This window comes from Pinus tabuliformis, chromosome 1_1 (genome assembly GCF_031772625.1).
Source record: "Pinus tabuliformis cultivar Carrire ecotype Pingquan chromosome 1_1, CPIR1, whole genome shotgun sequence".
NCBI classification, from domain to species: Eukaryota; Viridiplantae; Streptophyta; class Pinopsida; order Pinales; family Pinaceae; genus Pinus; species Pinus tabuliformis.
In genome coordinates, this window is record NC_142297.1 from 960,649,902 (window position 1) to 960,672,053 (window position 22,152).

The window sequence follows — 22,152 nt, forward strand, 5'->3', positions numbered from 1 at the left end:
AACCAAATGAAATGGTAGAAATGTCTAGGCTTAAGAACAATAAATACACCACTCCCACATTTTTTCAAGTTTGAAGCCTCGTTGAAAAACCCCATTGGGTAGCAACTCCAAATGTCAACTAGCGTGATGCACCTCCTCGGACATTCACCCTCCCAAGGACTAGACTCATTGAAGAGGGAAACTATATTCATACTTGTTCAATTGATCTCCAAAGGTTGTTGCTCAAAAAGGCATTTATTACTGTGCTTCCAAATACCCCAAACGATATAGAAAGGTAGTGTACAAAATTTTCTATAACCAAACATCCAACTCTTTATACAAGCAACCACATATGCAGAATCCCAATTCGCCTTGTTCTTCAAGATGTGCACAACATACCTCCAAATAGAAACCACCTTTGAACATTTGAGCAAAAGGTCAGTTGTATCCTCCATGGCATCCTTACATAAAATGCAACAACCCAGACCATTGAATCTACGACAACATAAATTGTCGTAGGTTAGAAGGCAATATATTGAGTGTTACTCAACAAAATGAGCCAAATGAGGGTTCGATGGAAAGTTATTTCCATGGAGAAAAATCTGGTAACATTAATTCAAGCAGATCTAGACATTTAATATTCCGAAAAATCAGCAAAAGTCGCAACTCCGAATTTGTAACAAAACATTAGTTTTCTGAGTTTATTTTGGAAAGCTTTCATTGGCTTGGAGTTATTAGCAATTTTGCTAGAGAAATATATACGGGAAACAATTGGAAGCATGGGTTATCTTTTATTTAATTTATTGAATTTTATTTTAATTGAGGAATTTGTTGTGATAGTTTTGTATTTTTATTTTCTCTTTAGATTTAATTGGTTTTAATTTTCATTTTGGTTATTTTTGCAGAGAGTTGGTTGGAAGATCAGGCCCAAGACATTTTGGAGCAATAGAATTGTAACAAGAAGAAGAAAAGAGAGATTTATTCCAACTAAAAATTAAAGATCTTGGCCATCTTTCAACAGCTCTATTTTTTGGGGATTTCATTTGGTAATTATAAATAAGAGATGTGAGAAGGAAATAGGGTTCTTTTTTGTTGCGAGGAGACTCTTTGCACTTCTGTGAGGAGGATTTTTGTTGTAGGATTAGTAGGGATAATCATATATGAGTTCTTCGGGGTTTTCCTTTTAAGATTTAATTTATGTTATAGAGGGAGATCTTGCACTATTGTGGCTCTATTCTCTATTGGTAGATTCGAAAGTCCTAGGAGGATGGTTGGAGAAACTCTTTGTGAAGACAAAGCACGAGATCTAGGTTTAAGATTGTATTTCAAATACTTTTATTTGTGAATAAAAATCTTATTCTTTTATGGCAGATTTATGTCGATGACTCTATGTTTTACACTATTGTTAAATATGAGAATTTTTGTATGTTGGATTAGCTATCTGATCTAATAATTACATAGATCTATTATTTATGCTCAATTTTATATTGTATTTAAACAAATTCCTGAGTAACTATTTATTGATAAATTTATCATAATAAAATGATTTATTTGTCATTAAAATTGTGTGAACTATTTCTAGGTTTTAGTGACACATTTTATATTTTTTTACCTCTAAAACAGAGCATGTCATGTATTAAAGATATCAGTTGTTAGAACTATTCCAATAACTAGATATTTACAAAAAAAAAGTTAAATCCCTGTTATATTTAGTCTTTACACTTGGTATTTAGGAGTTATCTTTTAGGTATCGAATTAGGTAGTTTTCTTCATTTTTCCGCACTAGTAGGTAGGTCTGCATTTAGATCTAGTTCTCATTTTTAGAAGTCTCCTTACACAAGAACAGCCCCATTGGTGGCTTGGTTGAGCCCTTGTGTCATCTTTAAGGATTGTTTTCTTGCAAGTACATTGCGGGAAGGTAAGTATGATTGGCTCTTCTTGTTGATGGTAATTAGAGACATTACAAGTCAACAAGGAGAGTGAGAGGTAATTGGACCCTTTCGAACCAATTGGAATCACCATCCCAAACGGATAAGGGCTTAATTGGGGCCCTAATCAGGTGATCTCCCAATTGTTGATTTCAGTCATTTTTGGCCATCAACACCACCTTCCAACATTTTCACAATGCCCATGCATGCATATTGAGATATTTTGTCTATGTGGGATTCAATCATCAACCCTTTGACAATTGCATAAATATCTAGACATTCTAGCTCAATAGGAAGCGATGAATATCGCAGAAGTTTTGCTCAAAATAAAAAGGATCAAGAAATAGATAAGTAAATAAATGAAAAACAAATTAATTAATTAATCAATATTATTCTTCCACCATCCAATCAAATGCATGAGAAATGGCAAATATAAAGAAAATGAAATATTGACTTATTCATATTTCAATGCAAGAGAAATGGATTTCAAACCTTTTATGTTAATAAGTAAACTAGCAATTGCTCTTGAAGATGCAAAAAGTATGTTGTTATAAGGTTTATGGAAGCTTCAATTTCATGTGTATGGTAATTAAGTAAATATTTAATTAGAGGTGTGTCACACATATTTTCTCTTTGGGTATGACAAACATTGTGTTACATCCTTTCTTTAAATTCCAAGTGACATGCATCATATCACGTGGAAGAGATATGCCGTGTGATGCAAAAAGAAGAGTTGGTTATGGAGATTGAAGCTTGGAAGAATGCAAAGTGTTACATGGAGAAGATCTTTCATGTGATGTTATTGTATGGAAAACATCTTTATTGTGACATGAAGTATCGCATAAAAAAAAAAGAATTTTTTGTTTGACACATCCAAAAAGAGAAATGTTTGTGTTGGATGATTTTTTTTTAAGTTAATGTGAAATGTCTTAAAGATGTATATTTTGAGAGTTGCGATGTATCACCAAAAAAATATCTTTGTAGTGATATGATATTTATAAGGAGAAAAATATTAAATGTGAAATGGTCCAAGAAATAAACTTTTAGGAAGATGCAATGAAGGGAAATGTACCTTATAGGAAAAAGAGGAAAATTTATCTTTGATGTGATGAAGGCAAAGTTTCATCACACTACAAGAAAAATCATGGTGGCACGATGTATTGCATGAAGATAATTTTTTGAGAAATGCAATATGTCATGGTGATTTAATTTTCTTAGAGACATAGCGTCTTACAGAGAAGGGAAAATTGAGGCGATGTAGTGTTTCATAAGTAAAATCACTTTGGGCATGAAATGTCACAAAGAAAAAAACTTTTAGAAGACAAGAAATGAAAATTTTGGCCAAGTTTACTAGGAAAAGTTTGTCATTGAAGTTCTTTATTGTCATGAAGATAACTTGAAAACCCAATTATTAGTAATAACTTATCGATTGGACATCGATAATATTTTTTTTATTGAATTAGGTTTAAGTTCCACTTTGAAATCTATTCTAAGATAAGTAGTTTTAACAAAATTTCAATTCTAAGAAGTAGAGGTTTTATAGATCAAGTAAATTTGAAAGGATTATATTGGATATACAAAAATAGAAGACATACTTAAATAAACATGCAAAGCATTTCATTCGAATGATACAAGTATAAATACAAAGTTTTTGACCCTTGAATTCATCTTCCAAGATGTCTCTTGGAATCTTGAGATTCTTCATATTTCCTCTAAAGTGAATATGAAAGATTATCATAGCCCTTATGGATTAGGTTTCCAACATTCCCCACCTTAATCCGAAGGGGTGTGTGTGAGTCCAAGAAGAGTTGAAATTTAAAAGTAGATAGAAGCTAATGGTTGAACGTCTTATCTAGATTTGGTGGTTTTAAGGAATACCACAAATCAAATGGGTAACAAAAGTTGAAATCTTCTGCTAAACAGTGGTTTAAGTTTGACCACCAACTACGGAACTTAGCTCAAAGTAGTTCCCAAAACAATTCCTTATTTAGCTAGAAGATGATATATTTTGTGAAATGGAAGTGCTCTCAAATGGTGGTTTAAATATGACCACATATTGATGAAATGGTGGAGATGTTGGTTTAAATATAACCAAAAACTATTGTCTAGAGGAAATTGTAAGTATTATATTAAATGGTGATTTAGGGAAGACCACAAATTGAATCGCACTCATGGTTTTGACTTTGGCTCTAGGCTTTGATTCCTATCTTTGGTCTTGGTTGTGGCTCAAGCTCGCTTATTTCTATTTGATTGATAAGACTTTGAAACTTGAAGCCTAACTATCAGTCACCAATATCCCCCCCTTGTCATATACAAGGCGAAAAGATGAAAATCTCTCTATTACAAGATGTGCCAATACTTGAGAATGGATTCTACAACATGAATGATATATCTTCTTGGTTCTTGAGGATCATTGCAAAGAAGTGATCCATTCCAGGGGAATCTTTACTCTTGCAGGGTTCTTATGTCAAGAACATATTTCTAAATGATGATTGTGTTTTCCACAATGCTCCCAAGGATGAAGATAAAAACATTGATCCTCCACGTGGCCAACTCGATGCTAATGTTTCCATTTAGGAATCTAATGTGGAAGTGAAGAAAGTGGAGATGGAAGATGGATGTGAGGAAAACATATGAACAAAGGAGAGAGAATGCTTAGGCTAAGAAGGCCACAAACCTATGGTCGAGAAAGGCCACACCACATTGTGTTTGGAAACCAATCATAATATTTTCTTTTTTTCACACCCACTCTATCTCCAGTTACTCAGCACCACCTCCCACCATTCCAAAACCAATTACAAAGATAGGAAGGAGTTAACTACTCGCAAAATTTGTGGGAGGCCTAAGACATTGATATAATTTACTTGCCTTCGGTTTAAGGTAGAAACCTACTTCAAATTGAAATAATAACCAAGATAAAGATAAAATTGCTAGAGATCTACTTTCTCATATGGCTATTGTGAGTAAGTCTGCTAAATTTGATGCCATTGTTAGTAATATGAGGGTACTTTTGAAAGTGTAGATGCTCCTACTATTATTCACTAGTAATGAGAAGAGTCGATGTGTACGAAGAAGTGGTCAATGGTCGATTCATCTCCGACATACACAAGGATAAGAGTATACCAATAATCAAATAATCTAGGGTTTCTTTATCCCATGTGTCTTGGAGTTGTTACCAAAGATTTGTTCACTAACTCAATAAGGGTGACTATTGTTGATGACCCATTTGTGGTCATGGAATGGTTGCAATTCCTTCTCCTATCAATGAATATGCTACAATAGATAAAATGGGAAAATTATTGAGTTTCTTTTACCACTCACTATAGAGTCCCATATATTACCATCGTCAATGTAGATGTAAGTTCTAGCTAAAATAATATTACCAACTCAATGAGAATTATAACTTCAAAATGAGAACTCTAGCCCAAGAAATCCTCTATTTTTGTGCAAAAAACATGAAAAAACACCCCAAAATAAATAAATAAATGGCAATGTTGCATCACCCTTTTTAAGGTTAAAATTTCAACAAATTTTAGTTATAACATTAAAAGTCAAAATCACAATTATGAAAATTACAGTAATTTTCAACCATGGTGTTAAAGACCAAATATCATGAGTACGAAAAACCTTAAAATTCTAACAGTTTTCAACCATAGAAATAAAAGCAAAAATCACGAGTACAAAAAACCTTAAAATTTTAACATTTTCAACAATGATAGTAAAGACCAAATATCAAGACAACTACAAACTTTAAAAATCAATACCTAGGCCAAATAGTGGTTCTACAAAGAGCAATTTATTTTTTTAAGGTTCAAATTGTAGCTCATTGAAATCATGGCACAAAACAACTCAAGTCTTTTTCAATAAGGCACTAAAATAGTAATATTTTTTTAACTATGACCTATAAAATCATCATTAGTTTACACAAAATCACGAAAAACAAATCACAAAAACTTTAATTTTTTTTTAACTAAAACATGAAAATTTTAATTAAAAATATCAAATAGTCAAAAAAGCAAAAAGAAACCGTTTCCAAACCATTCTTTGTTAAAATCAATTTAAAATTATTAAAAAAATAAATAAAGCGATTTAAACACACATAATTTTAAAAGGCAAACATTTTAGATATATATAAACAAAATAAAAATTAATATATATATATATATATATATAACCCCAAAGAGACATATTGGAAAAAAAAAAAAATTAATTAATTAAAAAATAATAATAAACTAAACATTTTAAAAATAATCATATTTAATTTAAAAATAATAATAATAGATTATAAAATAGGAAAACAAAAAACAAAGGAGCTTGGAGCACCCCCAAAATGAAATATGGTTCTCTATCGATTGGCATGATGAGTCACTAGATCATCGATTGCTTGTAGAGTTTCTTATGTCCATTGTGTTCTAAGATTTAGGTTTGCAATATCACACTCATGGTCATCTAAATCATAATCAGAATTCAGATCCAAAGAGTACAAAGTATCATCTTTGAGATCACAAACATGAAGTGATGGAGAAGTTGCAGTAGGTTCCTCTTAGAATGCATGCAAGAGACCTTCTTCCATTTTGTCACTTTTTTCTTTGTTTTCTTCATTTGCATGTGTTAGAAGCGTAACATAATTATATTGAGGAACAAAATGAGAAAAATATATGCAACCTGGAATGGTGATCCACCTCCCCAACTACAATGTGGGCACCATTTGAAATCTTAGAGATAACCACTAAATCTGGAGCAAATTCTACTCACTTTCTTGTCTTTGAATGTGTGATCTGATAGATCAAGAGTAAATTCATGGATAACTTTGGAACATTGGAGACATTTTGGAAGTTTCCACAATCAAGATTTAGTCTACCTTAACCATGTGCCTTTGCATGAATATTGTCTCCCATTAAAATGTGAGGATTGGTACAAGATTCCAAAGACGAAAAAATATGTTTTGAAGCAACCATATGATGAGAGGCTCCAGAATCTACGATCCAAGCATTAGGTGAGGAATAAGGAGCAATCAAAACATGGAAATTACCTTGATATTCTAGTGGTTTATCTCCAGACTTCTTGGCATTGCCTAGCATGCAACCTCCAAGGTTATGTTGCTAAAAAAGTTATGCCATAAGATCAATGATCTTCTTCATGCATGAACTCTCTAGATGAAATACTCTATTAAAATAGCTACACTTTATTCTCTTCTTTTTTAACTTTCGTTCCTTGGAATTAGAAGATCCCTTAATGGTTTCATTGCTTTCTCCCTTCTTATGATCAAGATCCTTCTTATCTTTTGATTTCTCCTTGTTTTTCTATACTACAAGTGCATGGGCCTTGGAATGCTTGCGACCAAACATCGGTATGAGAGTATCGATGGAATGATTAAATAGCCTTTGAGAGTTCAATCTTTCTTCCTTTCTCAATAAACTGAACCAATTTCTAATTCCACATACATCATACTCTCATTTACTCTTTTTAATTATTTTATTTGACATAAAAATTATAATATTGAATTCAGACATTGTCGACTCCAAAAATAACCTAATAGGTGCTCCATTAATTAACTCCCCACCACCTGGTTGTCATTCCAAAGCCAACTCTTTATCATTCCAAAATTCATTACTTGAAGAACATTTGTCGATGCCCCATTCCTTTCTTTTTCTCTCTAAAAGCATTAAACTTTTCTCATAAAAATAAGAAAATAATTAAAATTCAATTAAACTAATTGAAATTTTTCATTAATCATAACTGAATTATTAATAATAAAATAATCTTGTATAAGTAATAGCGATATAATAAATTAGAAAATTATCAATACCCCATAAAACTATCATGACCATTAATCTTCTTGCTCATAATTTTAATAACAATAAGTGAAACTAATATAAAAAATGTGATAATTACCCTAGCAATGAATCTTGATAATTACCATAGCCATGAATCTTCCTAATCATAATTTTAATAACAATATAAGTGAAATTAATATAAATTATAATCATAATTTTAATAACAATATAAGTGAAATTAATATAAATTCTGATTACTAAATTTCATTTAAATTTTCATTTTTCTCTTAAAGTTCACATATATGTAAAATTTTAATAATTCACATGGGTGCAAATATGTATATTTTTTCACTTGTTTAATCAAACCTCTACAATTGTGAATTATGAGACCCTCATATCCCTACCAATCATATTGAAAACTCATTTTCCATATATTATGATGCTTTCCATATCAATGCTAATCATATTTAATATTCATTATTCCAATTATTCACTCTAATTTTGTATATGAGCTTTAAACGATTAAATTATATCACTATGACTTAGACATTCTTGTTAGATTCACAATGATATTGAGAGGGATGAATCAGTGTAATGATAAGTTTTACTTATTTAAACACTCAAACATCATAAAACATTAATCTCATAAATTGAACAAGTAACACAAGATATATGTGGAAACTCTTACAGAGGAAAACCACGAAACTTCTTTATATGAAATATCTTGTAGACACCAATCCCCTTTGTTATTTTCTAGGCACCAACTTACAAGAGACAACAATTCCTTATGTTTCTTTGTAGGCACCAACCTATAGAAGAAACAAGTCCTCTTTGTTGCTTTGTAGGGAAAAGCCTACAGGAGACATTAATCCCTTTTGCTACTTTGTAGGCACCAACCTATAAAAACAACAATCCCCTCTACTATAAGATTTGTAGGCACGAACCTACATGAGACACTAATCCCCATTTCTACAAATATTCGTAGGAACCAACCTAATTAACTGAATCAGCTTGCTTCTTCACAATCTATGGCTCCTCGTTGATGGTGTCCACACTTGATAAAGTTTTTGATCTATTGATCCAAGGATCCAGGGGGTCTCTTGGTTACATTCACCTTGACTTAACTAGATGGCTTGAGGATGCATTACCTTGTGACATCCCGAATGTGGTTTCTACACCGGATGTCGTTTAAATAGACCTTGATCCACCCACCCAAGATCTAGTTATAAGCTTGATTGAGGACACCTTGGCCGAGCCGAATTACGAAGAGTTAGAATACGAAGAGCTAACAGGTTTCTTTGACAAAACAATTTCACCACTGTGTATTGACAAACTCTACGCTAAACTCAATTTCAGTTTCGATCTTTAGCATTCACATTTATGCTTTGTTCCAATGAAGCCGACTAGGATTGTGCGTGGTGGACTTCAAAGTTTTCCTGAAGCTAATTACAGGGTTCTAGCACTTTGATAAAGGATTAACCTCACTCATAAACACAAATTTAGGCGATCATAAACACAATGAACCATTGAAAGGCATAATTGATACACACAGGCATAAAAGAAACCACAAGATCTGATTAATTCTGCAGAGGAAGGTTATATAGATTTTTACAATTTCATTCTATCTTCCTATTGATTTACACTCTCTCCTCTACTCTAATTGTATCTCCTCACTCAGAGAATTTTATTTTTCATTACATACAAAAATAACTCTCACAACTAAGTCCCAACAAATTGAGTATGTTTTGCCAACAATGTCTTATTTTAGCTAACACCATCTTTTACATAGCTAATTAATGACAGCTCACTCTAACTACTTAGCAATACAAATTCTTCTAAATATACTAGAAAATATTACAAAATCGGGTAATTAGGGAACCAACTCCCTTCATAAATGGAATTTTGATGTAAAAAGATCAAAAATGAACTTGGCTGGTAGGTGCTCCTCTCTCAAGAAAAATGATAATACACATTAATGATACATATGTATGAAATGCATAGATCAAGTTAATCATGGCTAACACTAACTTAGTCGATAAAAGTTTATTGTATGTATGTAATGTTGACAATATACTCACTCATTATGCATTCAAGTGAGTGAAAAAAGATAAATATTAATTGTATGTTTTACAATTTGAACATGTGCGTGAAATGTATGCATCAAGTTAGTCATGGCTAACACTAAATTGCCAGTAAGAGTTCACTGTATGTATGTATTATTGGCCTTGGTAGTCACTCATTATGCATTCAAGTGAATAAAATAAAATAAATCTTACTTAATGTTTGCATAAAATTATTCATGGCTAACACTAACCTAGCCAGTAAGAGTTCATTGTATGTGTGTAGCATTGGCCTTGGTCCTCACTCACTATGCATTCAAGTGAGTAAAATAAAATAAATTTTAGTTTTAATTATATGTTTTACACTTTGATGTGTGTTTATAATTTTAGATAATGTGCATTCATTTACTTTGCGTTTACAATTTATAATAAAGGGTCATGAATTACCTCACATTATTAAGAAAAGATGGCAATTTTATATGGTCTGCGATGTCCAAACTACAAAATATACCTTATCCATTTATTTCTCAGTGACCAATTGCTTTATATCCTTCTATTCTATGATGGTGAAATAGTGTAAATTAGTGCCTTCAAATTTACATCACTTAGTTTGCTAAAGGGAATTCATAATGTTGCATTTTAATTGTTTCATCTTTTGGAAAAGAGTTTTTCTAGTTATATTTTTCAATAAAATTTGTTCAAAATTTGGCAGATATTTGTTGGAATTACATGTTTGAGATGTGAACTCTGTACCATTTGGACGTATTAAGAGTTTTTAAAGGAGCCAAATCCATTTATACATTCAAAAACACTTTTTAAACAATAAAAATGAAAACAAAAACAAAAACAAACAAACATAAAATATTTAAATAATGTCATTCCTAAAAAACTTTTGGCATTCCCCTTAAAATTCACAATATTTGTTTGAGTGAGAATTCATACGAAGTCTTTGGTCTTTATTCTGATGTACCCAAACAACCATTCATCATATAGTCCTACTGGCAATTTCTTGGTTCCCTTGCTAGCCAAAAAGGAGACCACCTCAATATTTGCAAGCAAAACCTACTCTCCAAGCCCTAGGGTCTCATTTAAAGCCCCTGTGTACGAGATTGACGGAATTTCAACCCCTTTCAAATCCCATAATTCAAGAAACCAGCCTCCCAATCTAGTCCTTCCAAAGCATTTTGCATCGTATGCAAAGTGGACAAACCAATCGTAATTGCTAATGTGCTAAGTTCAAATATGAGTGTTATAGTATGTCATGTATTCCTCTGCGGACAACTAACTTTTTTGTAATAGGATTTCTGTTGTAGACTTGTAGTATAAGATAAGATAAGATAAGATAATTATATTTATGTCCAACTAATGACCACAAAGTAGGTCAAAGGGACTGTTGAGTACAATGATGTCCATACAATGCGGGAGAACCAAACGGTCTCTTATAAAAAATACAATGCATGAATATAAAAGGTACAATGCAAGAACATAAAAGATACAATGTATGGAATGCCCTGACGGAGAAGATCCAGGAGCTAATGGGTCTGAGGATCAGACCCATCTCTCCTAACATCTGAGGCTGACTAAAGAACACTGAAGAAAACTCCACAAAGTTTGTTGGCTCAATGAAGGGTCGGTGGGAGGTGTGGAATATCCACTAAATCGTTGTCTGAGGGAGTTTGCGCACTGTTGGGGTTTGGAGGACCTAGTCCGTCTCCCAGGGACAGATCTGAGACGGATTTATTGTTGAGATCTCGTGTGGTGGGGTGAGGTCCCACGAATCCTCACTAATCTAGAGTCTGGATATGAAATGGTATCAATCGGTCTCTTGGTGCCCCTGTTTGAAGGTAGTACCCTGAAAAATGTCGTGATCCTCTGTGTGGGGTCTGCTCTGATGGGAGGCTGAAGAATATGCGCTTGGAGCCTGAGAGGCTCTTGCATATATAGGGCCAAACATCTCTGAACGGGATACCTGAAAAAGTCTGTGAGGATCTAAGAGTCTCTGAACAAGCAATGGAACCTTCTTTTGATCTCGTAGTAGATAGGTCATCCAAAAATGAAGTGCACCTTGGTCTCTACTTCTTGTAAATGACATATGTGGCAAATTCTGTCTGGTCCATCAATCTAGTGGTTTGTCTCTACCCGAAGTCTATGAGAACCTACTCTGAACTGGCCTAGAGGAATGCGAAGAGCATGCATCCATTGATGAAATGTATACTGGGGTCAAATAATGAGCATGTCTCTCAACTCCAAGAAGTGCTCAATGTACAAGGCCATCTTTGGGCACAACCCTCCTGGAGGATTGACCCAGGTGACCTAGACGAACTGCATGTAGATGTCCTCCCTGATGATCTTGTTCAACTCCTATCTAGTAGGTAGAAGGTGACAAGGGGCATCCAACGAATATCAGAAAGGAGGGAGACGATCCAACAGAATGCCCACTGACTCTAAGAGATCTGAAAACCAACATCTAGCCCGACCCGAGGGAGTAGAACGGGCAATAGTCTCAAAAGAGCAATATGCCAAGAAAGGGTATCGGTCCCTAATCTATCGTGTCTACAAATCCCCGGACGCGATGCAAGAATGAGACCAAACTGAAGACTGACTCACGCCGAAAGGGCTAAGCTCCAAACTCTGCAAGGATGATGTGCTAAGGAACTCTCTATTTGCATCTAATGATGTGGCGGAGAAGAAGAATTTGGACTCTCTCAACTGAAGCCCAATCTGACTCAAGTAAAGACGGTCCCCAAATCTATGAGCCATATAGAACAGTGGGACGGATCAAGGTGTCCATGAGGCTCATCTTTGACAAGATGTCCTAGAAGTGGTGTCGAAAGCACTGTCTCTCGAGAAGGGCTAAAGATCCATATCCTTTGTTGATCTGAGGCTGAAGCGTTGATCGCAAACTGAAGCGAGGACCTGAGAATTGCACCCCCAAGTACATAAATGTGTTGGTGATCTCAACCTCCTCCCCTCAGAATAGGAAGTGAAGGTCTGAAGCTTTCTTCACTCCATTGAAAATCATAACCTTGGTTTTACCCAGGTTGACTGTCAACTATCAAAGATCGCAAAACATAACTAAGGCATCCAATTGCCTCTGTGATCCTTCTAGAGATGAGGAGAGGAGGACCACGTTGTCAGCAAAGAGTAAAATAGATATCAGAACCTGGTGAAGAAGGCAACCATCAGTGTCCTGGATATGCTCGTGTAGAAAAGCCTCCAACTCATCAATATAGATCCCAAACAAGGTAGGGGACAATGGACAACCCTGTTTAACCCCAATAGTGCTTCGGATGAAATCAGACATCCCATGAACCATGCAAGGACAACCAAGGACACACTTGTATAGGTGCGTAATAGTTGTCAATAGGGTCGTCGAGATGCCAATATCTTTGAGTCTCTGGAGTAAGGCTTCACTCGAAACAGAGTCAAAAGCTTTTCGAAAATCTATGAAACAACAGTAGACTTTCGAAGAGCGGTGTCGTGCCTCCTCAATCATGGCGCGGAGGGTGAAGATGTGGTCAATGGTCTGATGAGTTGGTTGAAAACCTGCATGTCCTCTAGCTCTGAGTTGTCTCTGCACAAGGTCACTGGAGAGTTTCCTATGTACAACAGTATCATACAACTTCGAGAACGTGTGGCCCACCATGATCGTTCTGTAGTTATTGGGATTTGAGTTGGAACCTAATTTGTGGATCGGATGGATGATGTGGTGTGACCATGCCGGTCAAAAACCTTCACGGATTACATGGTTGAAGAGATCATCCAAGTAGCTAAGCAAAGCATGGAAACCGTGTTTAAAGAACTCTGCTTGGTAGCCTTCCTCATCGGCTACTTTGTTGTTGTTCATCACCCAAATGGCCTCTCTAATATCTTTGTCTAAGAAAATGTAACAAGAAGGGGGTGGGGAGGTAACATGAATTTGGCCCTACCCCGGAATATCATAAAGGTTGGAAGTGTGAGAGAACATGGATGTAGGGTCGAGGTCAGATGGAAGGGAGGAGCATCGGGGAAGGATGGTATGCCAGAATTGTTTAGGGAAGTGGGCAAGGAGAGCAGAAAGTTCTCGTCTTCCATGAGAGACAAAGAGTTGTTTCTTACGACGAAGGAGACAATGATAAGAAGCTTTGAGGTCAGGGTAGAAGGGTTGAGAGTGGGTGAAAGCATATCTAAGTTCTCGATGTACAGTCTTGCATTCATCATCATACCATTTGTTCATGGGGCAAGATCCAAATTTTCAGGAGATGGAGGTGGAACGAGTGGAGTGAGGGAAGGATTTGAGTGTTGCTTCCCAAATGGCAAATGAAATACGGGTGTATTTAGTGGAAGCAGAATCAAGCAAGGAGAACTGGGTCTCTAATGGGAGCATCTTGTGTAGGGTAGAGGAGAAGATGTCAAGGTCACCTTTGTCAAATCGAAAGGTGGCTTGGGGTGGACCCCGAGGGGAAGCATGGGGTGGAAGGGGAGGCTCAAACCAAAGAGAAAAGGAAAGAAGTGCATGATCAGCCAGGGAAATGGGGGAGACCGAGTGATGACGAATAAAAGGGAGCAAGTTCTGGCTAGCGAGAACATAATAAACTACACTCGCACCCCTGCCATATGGCCGACACGTGAAAAAGTGGGAGTCTGGGAAACAGGGGAGACCATTTAAAATTAACAACTCATGTGATTCCCCCAACTGTAATAGATGCTTACCATAAATTGTAGTGGGCCCCAACGCATCATCTAACATCCGATGAAGCCCTATTGAATCTGGATCTATCCCTTGGGTACAAAACACATCCTCTAATCGATCATGGAGGGGGCTCTGGAGATCTCTAGTACAAGCATTGAAGTCACCTAGGAGGATGAATTCCCCAACAGCATAGTACTGGGTGATGTCGGTGTACAAGTCTATAAAGGGTCCCCATTTAAGCCATTATGGATGGCAAATGGTGAAGAGGTTGGGGGAAAGTAACAGACTGCAATGTAGATGTCCCTCGGATGAGAGACTTCGACGCTAATCTGAATCCACATAAACCTGGCAAACTCATCTTCGGCTACCAAAGATACCCTGTTTCAGAGTGAGTCACTAGCCAAACAAGCAACTCCACTTGATCCTCTGACCCCTCCCGAGCTCCTCGTCTCCTGCCTACAAACTGAGAACCAATGGTAACCTGCAATATCTGGGAGAGGTCGAACAGGGCTTGCATGAGTCTCGGTCACAAAGAGGATGTCCGCTGATTCAAGAGCGTCATACAAAAGTCCCGGCGATGACCAGAAAGATCCATTGCCATTCCAACAACAGATAGAGATGCTTGTACCTTGTTGTCTCCCCAAGCGGGCCCGTCATTTGGAACCTCCAGTTCAAGGTTCCCACCCAGGTGGGAAGGAGTCTCGAATGACTGCCCGAAGATTCCTGATAACTACCCATTTCCCTGCTTGTCGTGCTGCCATAACTTGTTCTCTGGATTGTTTAAGTTCCACAACTTGTGCTCGAGTGAGGTCCTCATCCAAGAAAACCCTGCTAGGAGAGAAAACAACTTTTGCTTAGCCCTGAGGGCGCGGAGTCGATCTGATGCAATCTAAAACCTAAGGAAGAGAGTGGAGTTGTAACCCAACTAAGCTTTGTCCAGAGCTATATCGGAGAGGCTAAGGGTATCTTGAATGAACCTAGCTCCCACTTCCATATGATCCGAAGAGGAGTGAGGTAAGGGGAGACCTCTCACCTTAAGATTCAATTCTCTCACTCATCTGGTACGTTCTTCCACAAGTTTTGCTTGCACCACCTCCTCAACCGCTGCAAGAGGGGTAGGAGTTTTATCCTTTGCCGGAACCACCTGTGCCCAAGAATTGATGTGTGTCTCAATTTGAAAGTACCCTGTTGGGATCAGATTTCTTCTTGCTTGCTTTTAAGGTCAAGAATTTCTGCATGCAACGTATCATTTGAGGATGGAGATTTTCCTGCCCTTTGCTTTCATGTAATATCTTCTTAAGGGATAAATTATCCCCTTCCACCTCCGTAGAGAGGGTGTATATTTTTGAACGGAGCTTCTTGTTTTCAGTTTCCAGAAATTCCATTTTCTGCCACATTTGTTTTACGTAAGTTGTCCATAATGAGAAATTTGACTCCATGGCTTTTTCATGGACCCCAGTTTCAAGCTGTACCCCTTGACCCTTAACCACTATTATTGACCCTTAACCACTATTACTATGGGTTTAGGGGAATCTTGGAGCTCTTATAGGATTTCAAGGAATTGGTTGACATCCATGTCTAAGTCCATCAAAAGTCCTGTAAAAAATACTACGCAAACAAGGTTCACTGGTTATACAGTTGATTCGTGGTATTTGTCAAAAACTTAGCGTGAATCCTCTCTTCTTTTACTGGTCTGCATCCTCTCTTCCTTTCCTGGTCTGCGCCTCTAATGTTGTTGTCTGCAGTCAGTGCCTAAAACCCGGCCCCCACTGCTCCCCTTCTGTGTGCTGCAAAGAAATTAAATAATATAATAGAATTTCAACCGATATGATGCTTTCGCTGTGCCTGCCCCTGATAATTTCCGGTGCGGGAAAACCTCTTTCGCAGAAAAAATAGCACTCAGGGTAGAAAGAATGCGTTAAAACTCTTCCGCGAGCGCCCAAGGAAGTGAGAACGTGGCTCAGAACACACGTGCCATTTAAGTTCTTCACTAGACGATTTTCTATGTTCTATGGCCTACGGTCACAGGGTTCACCTAATTCGAACCTTCAGTGAATCTCGATGAAAAGAGAGCAACAGCAGTTGCTGCGACTACAATGTCACCACCCGGACTCAACCCGGAGACCTTCACTGTGTAAGACTGACGTGATAACCGACTACGCCACAGCACCAAGAGATTTAACAGGCGAGAAAAGCACTCTAATGGCGCTGACTTGAAACTGAGACCATGCAACAGAGAATGAATAGTCCTGTAATGGCACCTCCTGTGTGAAACGGAGGAAAACAGAGCGTTGCAATGGCACCGCCCGAACTTCAAACCTTCAGTGTGTCAGACAGAAGAGGTGTTGTGAGAACGAAAAGGATTTTTGAGAGATGTTTGGGCAAATATTAAGCTTTCTCCAGATACAATTCAGATAGTCCAGTCTTACATTTTGCACCGAGAAGCTCATTCCTCTCTACAAAAGAATCTGAGGGCTTAATTGTGTTTGAAACATTGTGCATATTCTGCAAAACCCTATTTTTAATCGTGCCAACCTTTGTCTTGATTGTTGAGCTTTCAGCTCCTAAATATTGTATGCTTGTTTAGTGCTGAGAAAGGGTGTTTAGGCAAACGCTGCTGGAAGTTCAATCATCCATTTTCATAATAATTATATAGTCCCTGCGTGGTGTCTTTCTCAGGGACATCGCAACAATTCATACCAGACAAGCAAGTAATTGATGAATTCGAGGCAATGACTAAAGATGCTGAGAGTGTTCAAAGGGAACCACTGAAGGCAATCCTGGAGTGTACCAGCGGGACTGAATATTTGGAAAATTCAAATCTCAATGGAAGGATCCCTTCAAATGATGTGTTCCTTTGGTAACTCATGTCGAACTAGAGCCCTACATCCAGAGAATTGCAGATGGGGACACCTCGCCTGTTCTTACCACTAATCCCATCCCTTTCATCTCCTTCAGCTTATGAAGTAGTAATTGTCAGGCCAGATAGTAACTCCTCAAAACAAAATGATTTGTATATTATTCCTTCGGGTTGGTCTTTATTATATACATGAGGGAGAAACTGTTCACTTCATCTCCCGATGACTGTTCATATTACTTATTATTTATTTACATTATATTCACCTAATCCTGATGATTAGGTGTCAACATTCCCCCCCTTAATTTGAAGGGATGTTGGTGAGTCCAAGCATCATTCTGAACCGTTCAAGCTTTTCTCTTCCAAGCGCTTTGGTGAAGATGTCTGCAATTTGCTCATTAGTGGAACAATGACGGAGATGGATTGTTTTGACCTCCACATGATGTCGAATCGGATGATATTTAGTATTGATGTGCTTCGTTCGATCATGGAACTTTGGGTTCTTGGCCAACTTTATTGCAGAGATATTGTCAATCATGAGTGGAGTTGATTGTACTTGTTTTACCTGCAAATCTTCAAGAATTTTCCTGAGCCACACAATTTCTTTTGTTGCTTCAGTTGCTGCCACGTATTCTACTTCTGTTGTGGAATCTACTGGAACTGATTGTTTGCGTGATCTCCAGGAGACAGCTCCTGATCCAAGACTCATAGCATATCCTGAAGTAGATACCCCAGTTTCTTTGTCTCCATCGAAGTCTGAATCAGAGTATCCAATCAAGCTGAAGTCATCCACCTGTGTATACTTCATTCCAAAATCTTGAGTTCCCTTCAAGTACCTTAGAACTCTTTTTGCAGCAGACCAATGTCCCTCACAAGGCTTTTGCATAAACCTGGAGAGGATTCCAACAGCAAACGAAATGTCTGGTCTGGTAGTAGTTAGGTAGTTGAGACTTCTTACAAGTTGTCTATACTTTGTTGCATCCTCAAATTCCTTTCATTCAATAGACGTGAGCTTTAAGTTTTGTTCCATTGGAGTAGTAAGAGGATTGCATTTTGTCATGTCAAACATGTTCAACAGATCTCCAATGTACTTTTGAGAAAGAAATATGGACTTCAGATGTTGGGCTACTTCAATACCAAGATAGTAATGAACATAGCCCAAATCAGTCATTTCAAAACTTTTCCCCAATTCCTTCTTTATGGATGCAATGTAGCTTTCATTGTTCCCTGTCATCAAAAGATCATCTACATATACCACAAGATATACAACTGTTTTGCCAACTTTTTTGACAAATAAAGTTGCATCATCAAGATCATAACGTTTGAAATTGAGTTTCAGAAGATGCTCAGTTAGTTTTTCATACCAGGCTCGCGATGCTTGTTTGAGGCCATACAAGGACTTCACAAGTTTGCATACTTTATGTTCATGTCCTTTCACAGCAAATCCTTCAGGCTGGGACATAAAAACATTCTCTTTTAAATCTCCATTCAAGAAAACAGTTTTTACATCCATTTGATGGACTTTCCAACTGTTCTGAGTTGCTAGGGCAAAGAGTGTCCGAATGGTAGCCCATTTTGTTGTGGGGGCAAAAGTCTCCTCATAATCGACCCCTTCCTTCTGTGCAAAACCTTTTGCCACAAGCCTGGCTCTGTGCTTGTCAAGTGAGCCATCAGCTTTATACTTGTTCTTGTAGACCCACTTGCAGCGAATTGGTTTGGTTCCTAATGGAGGATCAACCAACGTCCAAGTGCCATTCTTTATGAGGGCATCATACTCCTTTTGCATCGCTTCTTTCCATTCATCATGAGAAGCAGCTTCTTTGAAGGAAGTTGGTTCAAAATCTGTAGACAAGTTCAATTCACAATCATAAGAAACATCCATATCAACAGGTGAATTAGAGTCATCTACATCACCTCCATTTGCCGGTTTGAATTTCTAGTTCCTATCTTTCCAACCTCATCAGGATGAACACTTTCAAGTGTCTTTGTCAGCCACTTTGGGGGACCTTTCTCAGATGGTCCAGGCTGCTCCGCTGATTGAGTTGGGACTGAATCAAGGTTGAGTCTCCCAATTCTATCAATCACATCACTTAAAGCATCATCCATTGTTGGAGTTTCATGCAGGGGAGAGTGTTCTTCAGAAGAAGATTCCACATGTTGATCTAGTATAGGAATCCCCCCTTCAAGATGCGGAATTTGATTATCAAATTCTTGAAATGATTTTACATTTGCGAATCTATCCAAGCGATCAAGTTGCCGCTCAACAACATTGTTAGTTTTGGATGATTCAAGAAAAATTACATGTCTAGATACAACAAACTTTTTATTGACTTCATCATAGAGACGGTATGCTTTGGAGGCGTTTGAATACCCCAAGAAGATATATTTACGACTTCTAGCCCCAAGTTTGTTTTTATGTACCTTTGGTATCAAGGCATAACAGGTGGAACCAAAGACCCTGAGATGCTTTACCGAAGGAACATGTCCATACCACATTTCATATGGAGTCTTGTTTCTAATAGCATTAGATGGACATATATTCTTTATATATGCAGCACATAGAACAGCATCAGCCCAAAACATTATCTTTACATTTTTTAAGAAGAGCATGGATCTTACCATATTTAAGATTGTCTTATTCATTCTTTCAGCTACACCATTCTATTGGGGATTATAAGGTACAGTTGTTTGATGTTTGATCCCATGTTGGCAAAGATAGTTTTCAAATTCATTTGATGTGTATTATTTTCCATTATCAGTGCGAATAGACCCAATATGAGATTGTGCATCATTTTCAATCCATTTATGAATGTTCTTGAATGTTTGAAAAGCATCAGATTTGTTCTTCAATAAATAAACCCAACACATTCTGGTGTAGTCATCAATAAATGTCATCATATATTTATTTCCATTTGCAAAAAGAACAGGCATTGGACCACATAAATCTAAATGAATAAGTTCAAGTTTTCTATGTGCTCTTGAATGTGAATCATGAAAAGATTGTTTGCTATGCTTTCCTAAAATGCAAGCATCACATTGCTTAAGTTTCTTAGGAATTGTAGGAAAACCAGCAACACCATTTTTCTTCAACAAGTGGAGGTTGTCATAGTTCAAATGTCCAAATCTAGCATGCCATAATAAACTTGATGGAAGTGTACCTTCTTCATAATGAGAATTGTATGAGAAATGTTGTGCACGAGCAGAGGTTCCTTGCAGCTTGAGAAGCCTTTCTTCTTCTATTCCCCTCATAACAAGTGAGTGGTCAGATGCTTTTCTTACCTCAAGCTTGCCATCAAACATATGAATGGAGTGACCTTGCTAGCAGATGTGGACTAAGGACAACGAGTTTCTCTTGAGTTGTGGGAGATATAGAACATGATGTAGAAGAAAGTCTGGAAGACCGACCAATTTAAGCCTGATTGTGCCAAGCCCTGATGGCTTGATTTTTTATTGGTCTGCAAAGTATACTGCTCCATCAACATTGTCAGTGAATTCTTCAAAAAAATCTTTTCTATGAGTCATGTGGCAGGGTGCTCCTGAATCAAGCAACCAATCATTTTTCCAAGAAGCAAGTGAAGTATTAAATAAATCTTCATTTACTCCAATATTACATTGTGCCACAACATAGTGAGCGGATTCAGGTGCTTTACCTTTGTCTGTATCATCAGTTTTACCTTTCTGTTGGTTTCTTTGTTGCTCAATTTTGTCCCATGGTAACTTGCATGTAGAGGCATCATGTGATCCATTTCTATTGCAGCGTATGCAATGCAAATTTGCCTTTTCTCCTTGAGAGTGTCTGCCCCCCTGCCTCTGAAATATCTTCCTCTTCCTCTGCGACCACCTCTTCCTCTGAAAGAATCTTGAACAGGATGCTTTTCTTTATGAGCAAGGCACATAGCCTCTTCAAAAGATTCAAGCGCTGTCTTCTTTCCAAAAGCTTTCTCTCTTTCAGCAAATTTTTTCACAAGAGAGTCAAAGGTAATGTCTTTAAATTTTCCATTTGCTTGCAATGACTCAAGATAATTGGAGTAAGTAGGATAAAGTGCCTTGAGAAAAGCGATAAGAGGAATATCCAAATCAATTTTAGTGGCTTGGATATCATGCATTATAGACTTTACTTCAGATGCAAGAGCAAGAGGATCATTATTTTGTAATTCAAGAGTGAAGAGCTTAATCATAAGTTGAACAACTTCAAGTGCAAAATGTGAGTCATAGAGTTCTTTCAGCTTTTGTAAGGCTTCGAAAGCAATTGAAAATGGCGTAATATGGCGACTCACCTCTTTACTTACAGATGCTGCAATTAATGCATAGGCTTTGTTGTTCTTATTTTCCCAAATGGCGAGCTCTTTGTCTGAGGTAGGTTGTTCTGGCTGTTTGTCTCCATCTCCAATGCACACTCCTTTCCACAGCTCATTGAAAATGAGGGTGTGTTTTATCATCCGGGACCACTCAGGATAGTTCTCCTTGCCAGTGAGAACTATTCCCACAATGGATATGATTGAATGCATTCTGTAACAAAAAACTTCTGCTGCAAAATTTTACTCCTAATGGGAAAAATAAAATTCTGATATGACAGAACAGCAAATTCAATTGGACAGCAAATGTCAATACCCAAGACTGTAAATACACAAAATTGTACAACGCATTCAACTGGACAGCGCTTTGATACCAGGAGCAGCGCTTAAAGATAAGCCAACATTCAATGTAATATGGTTGGCGTTAAATATTTAAATTTGATGGCAGCGTTAAATAAATATGGGACAACATTAAACAAGAGGCAGCGTCCAAAGTCGAAAAACTCAGTACTCATTTCATAGTTCTGATGGCAGACATCTCATCCCAATGGTTTGCCATGTAGTCTGAGAATGTTTTAAACAAA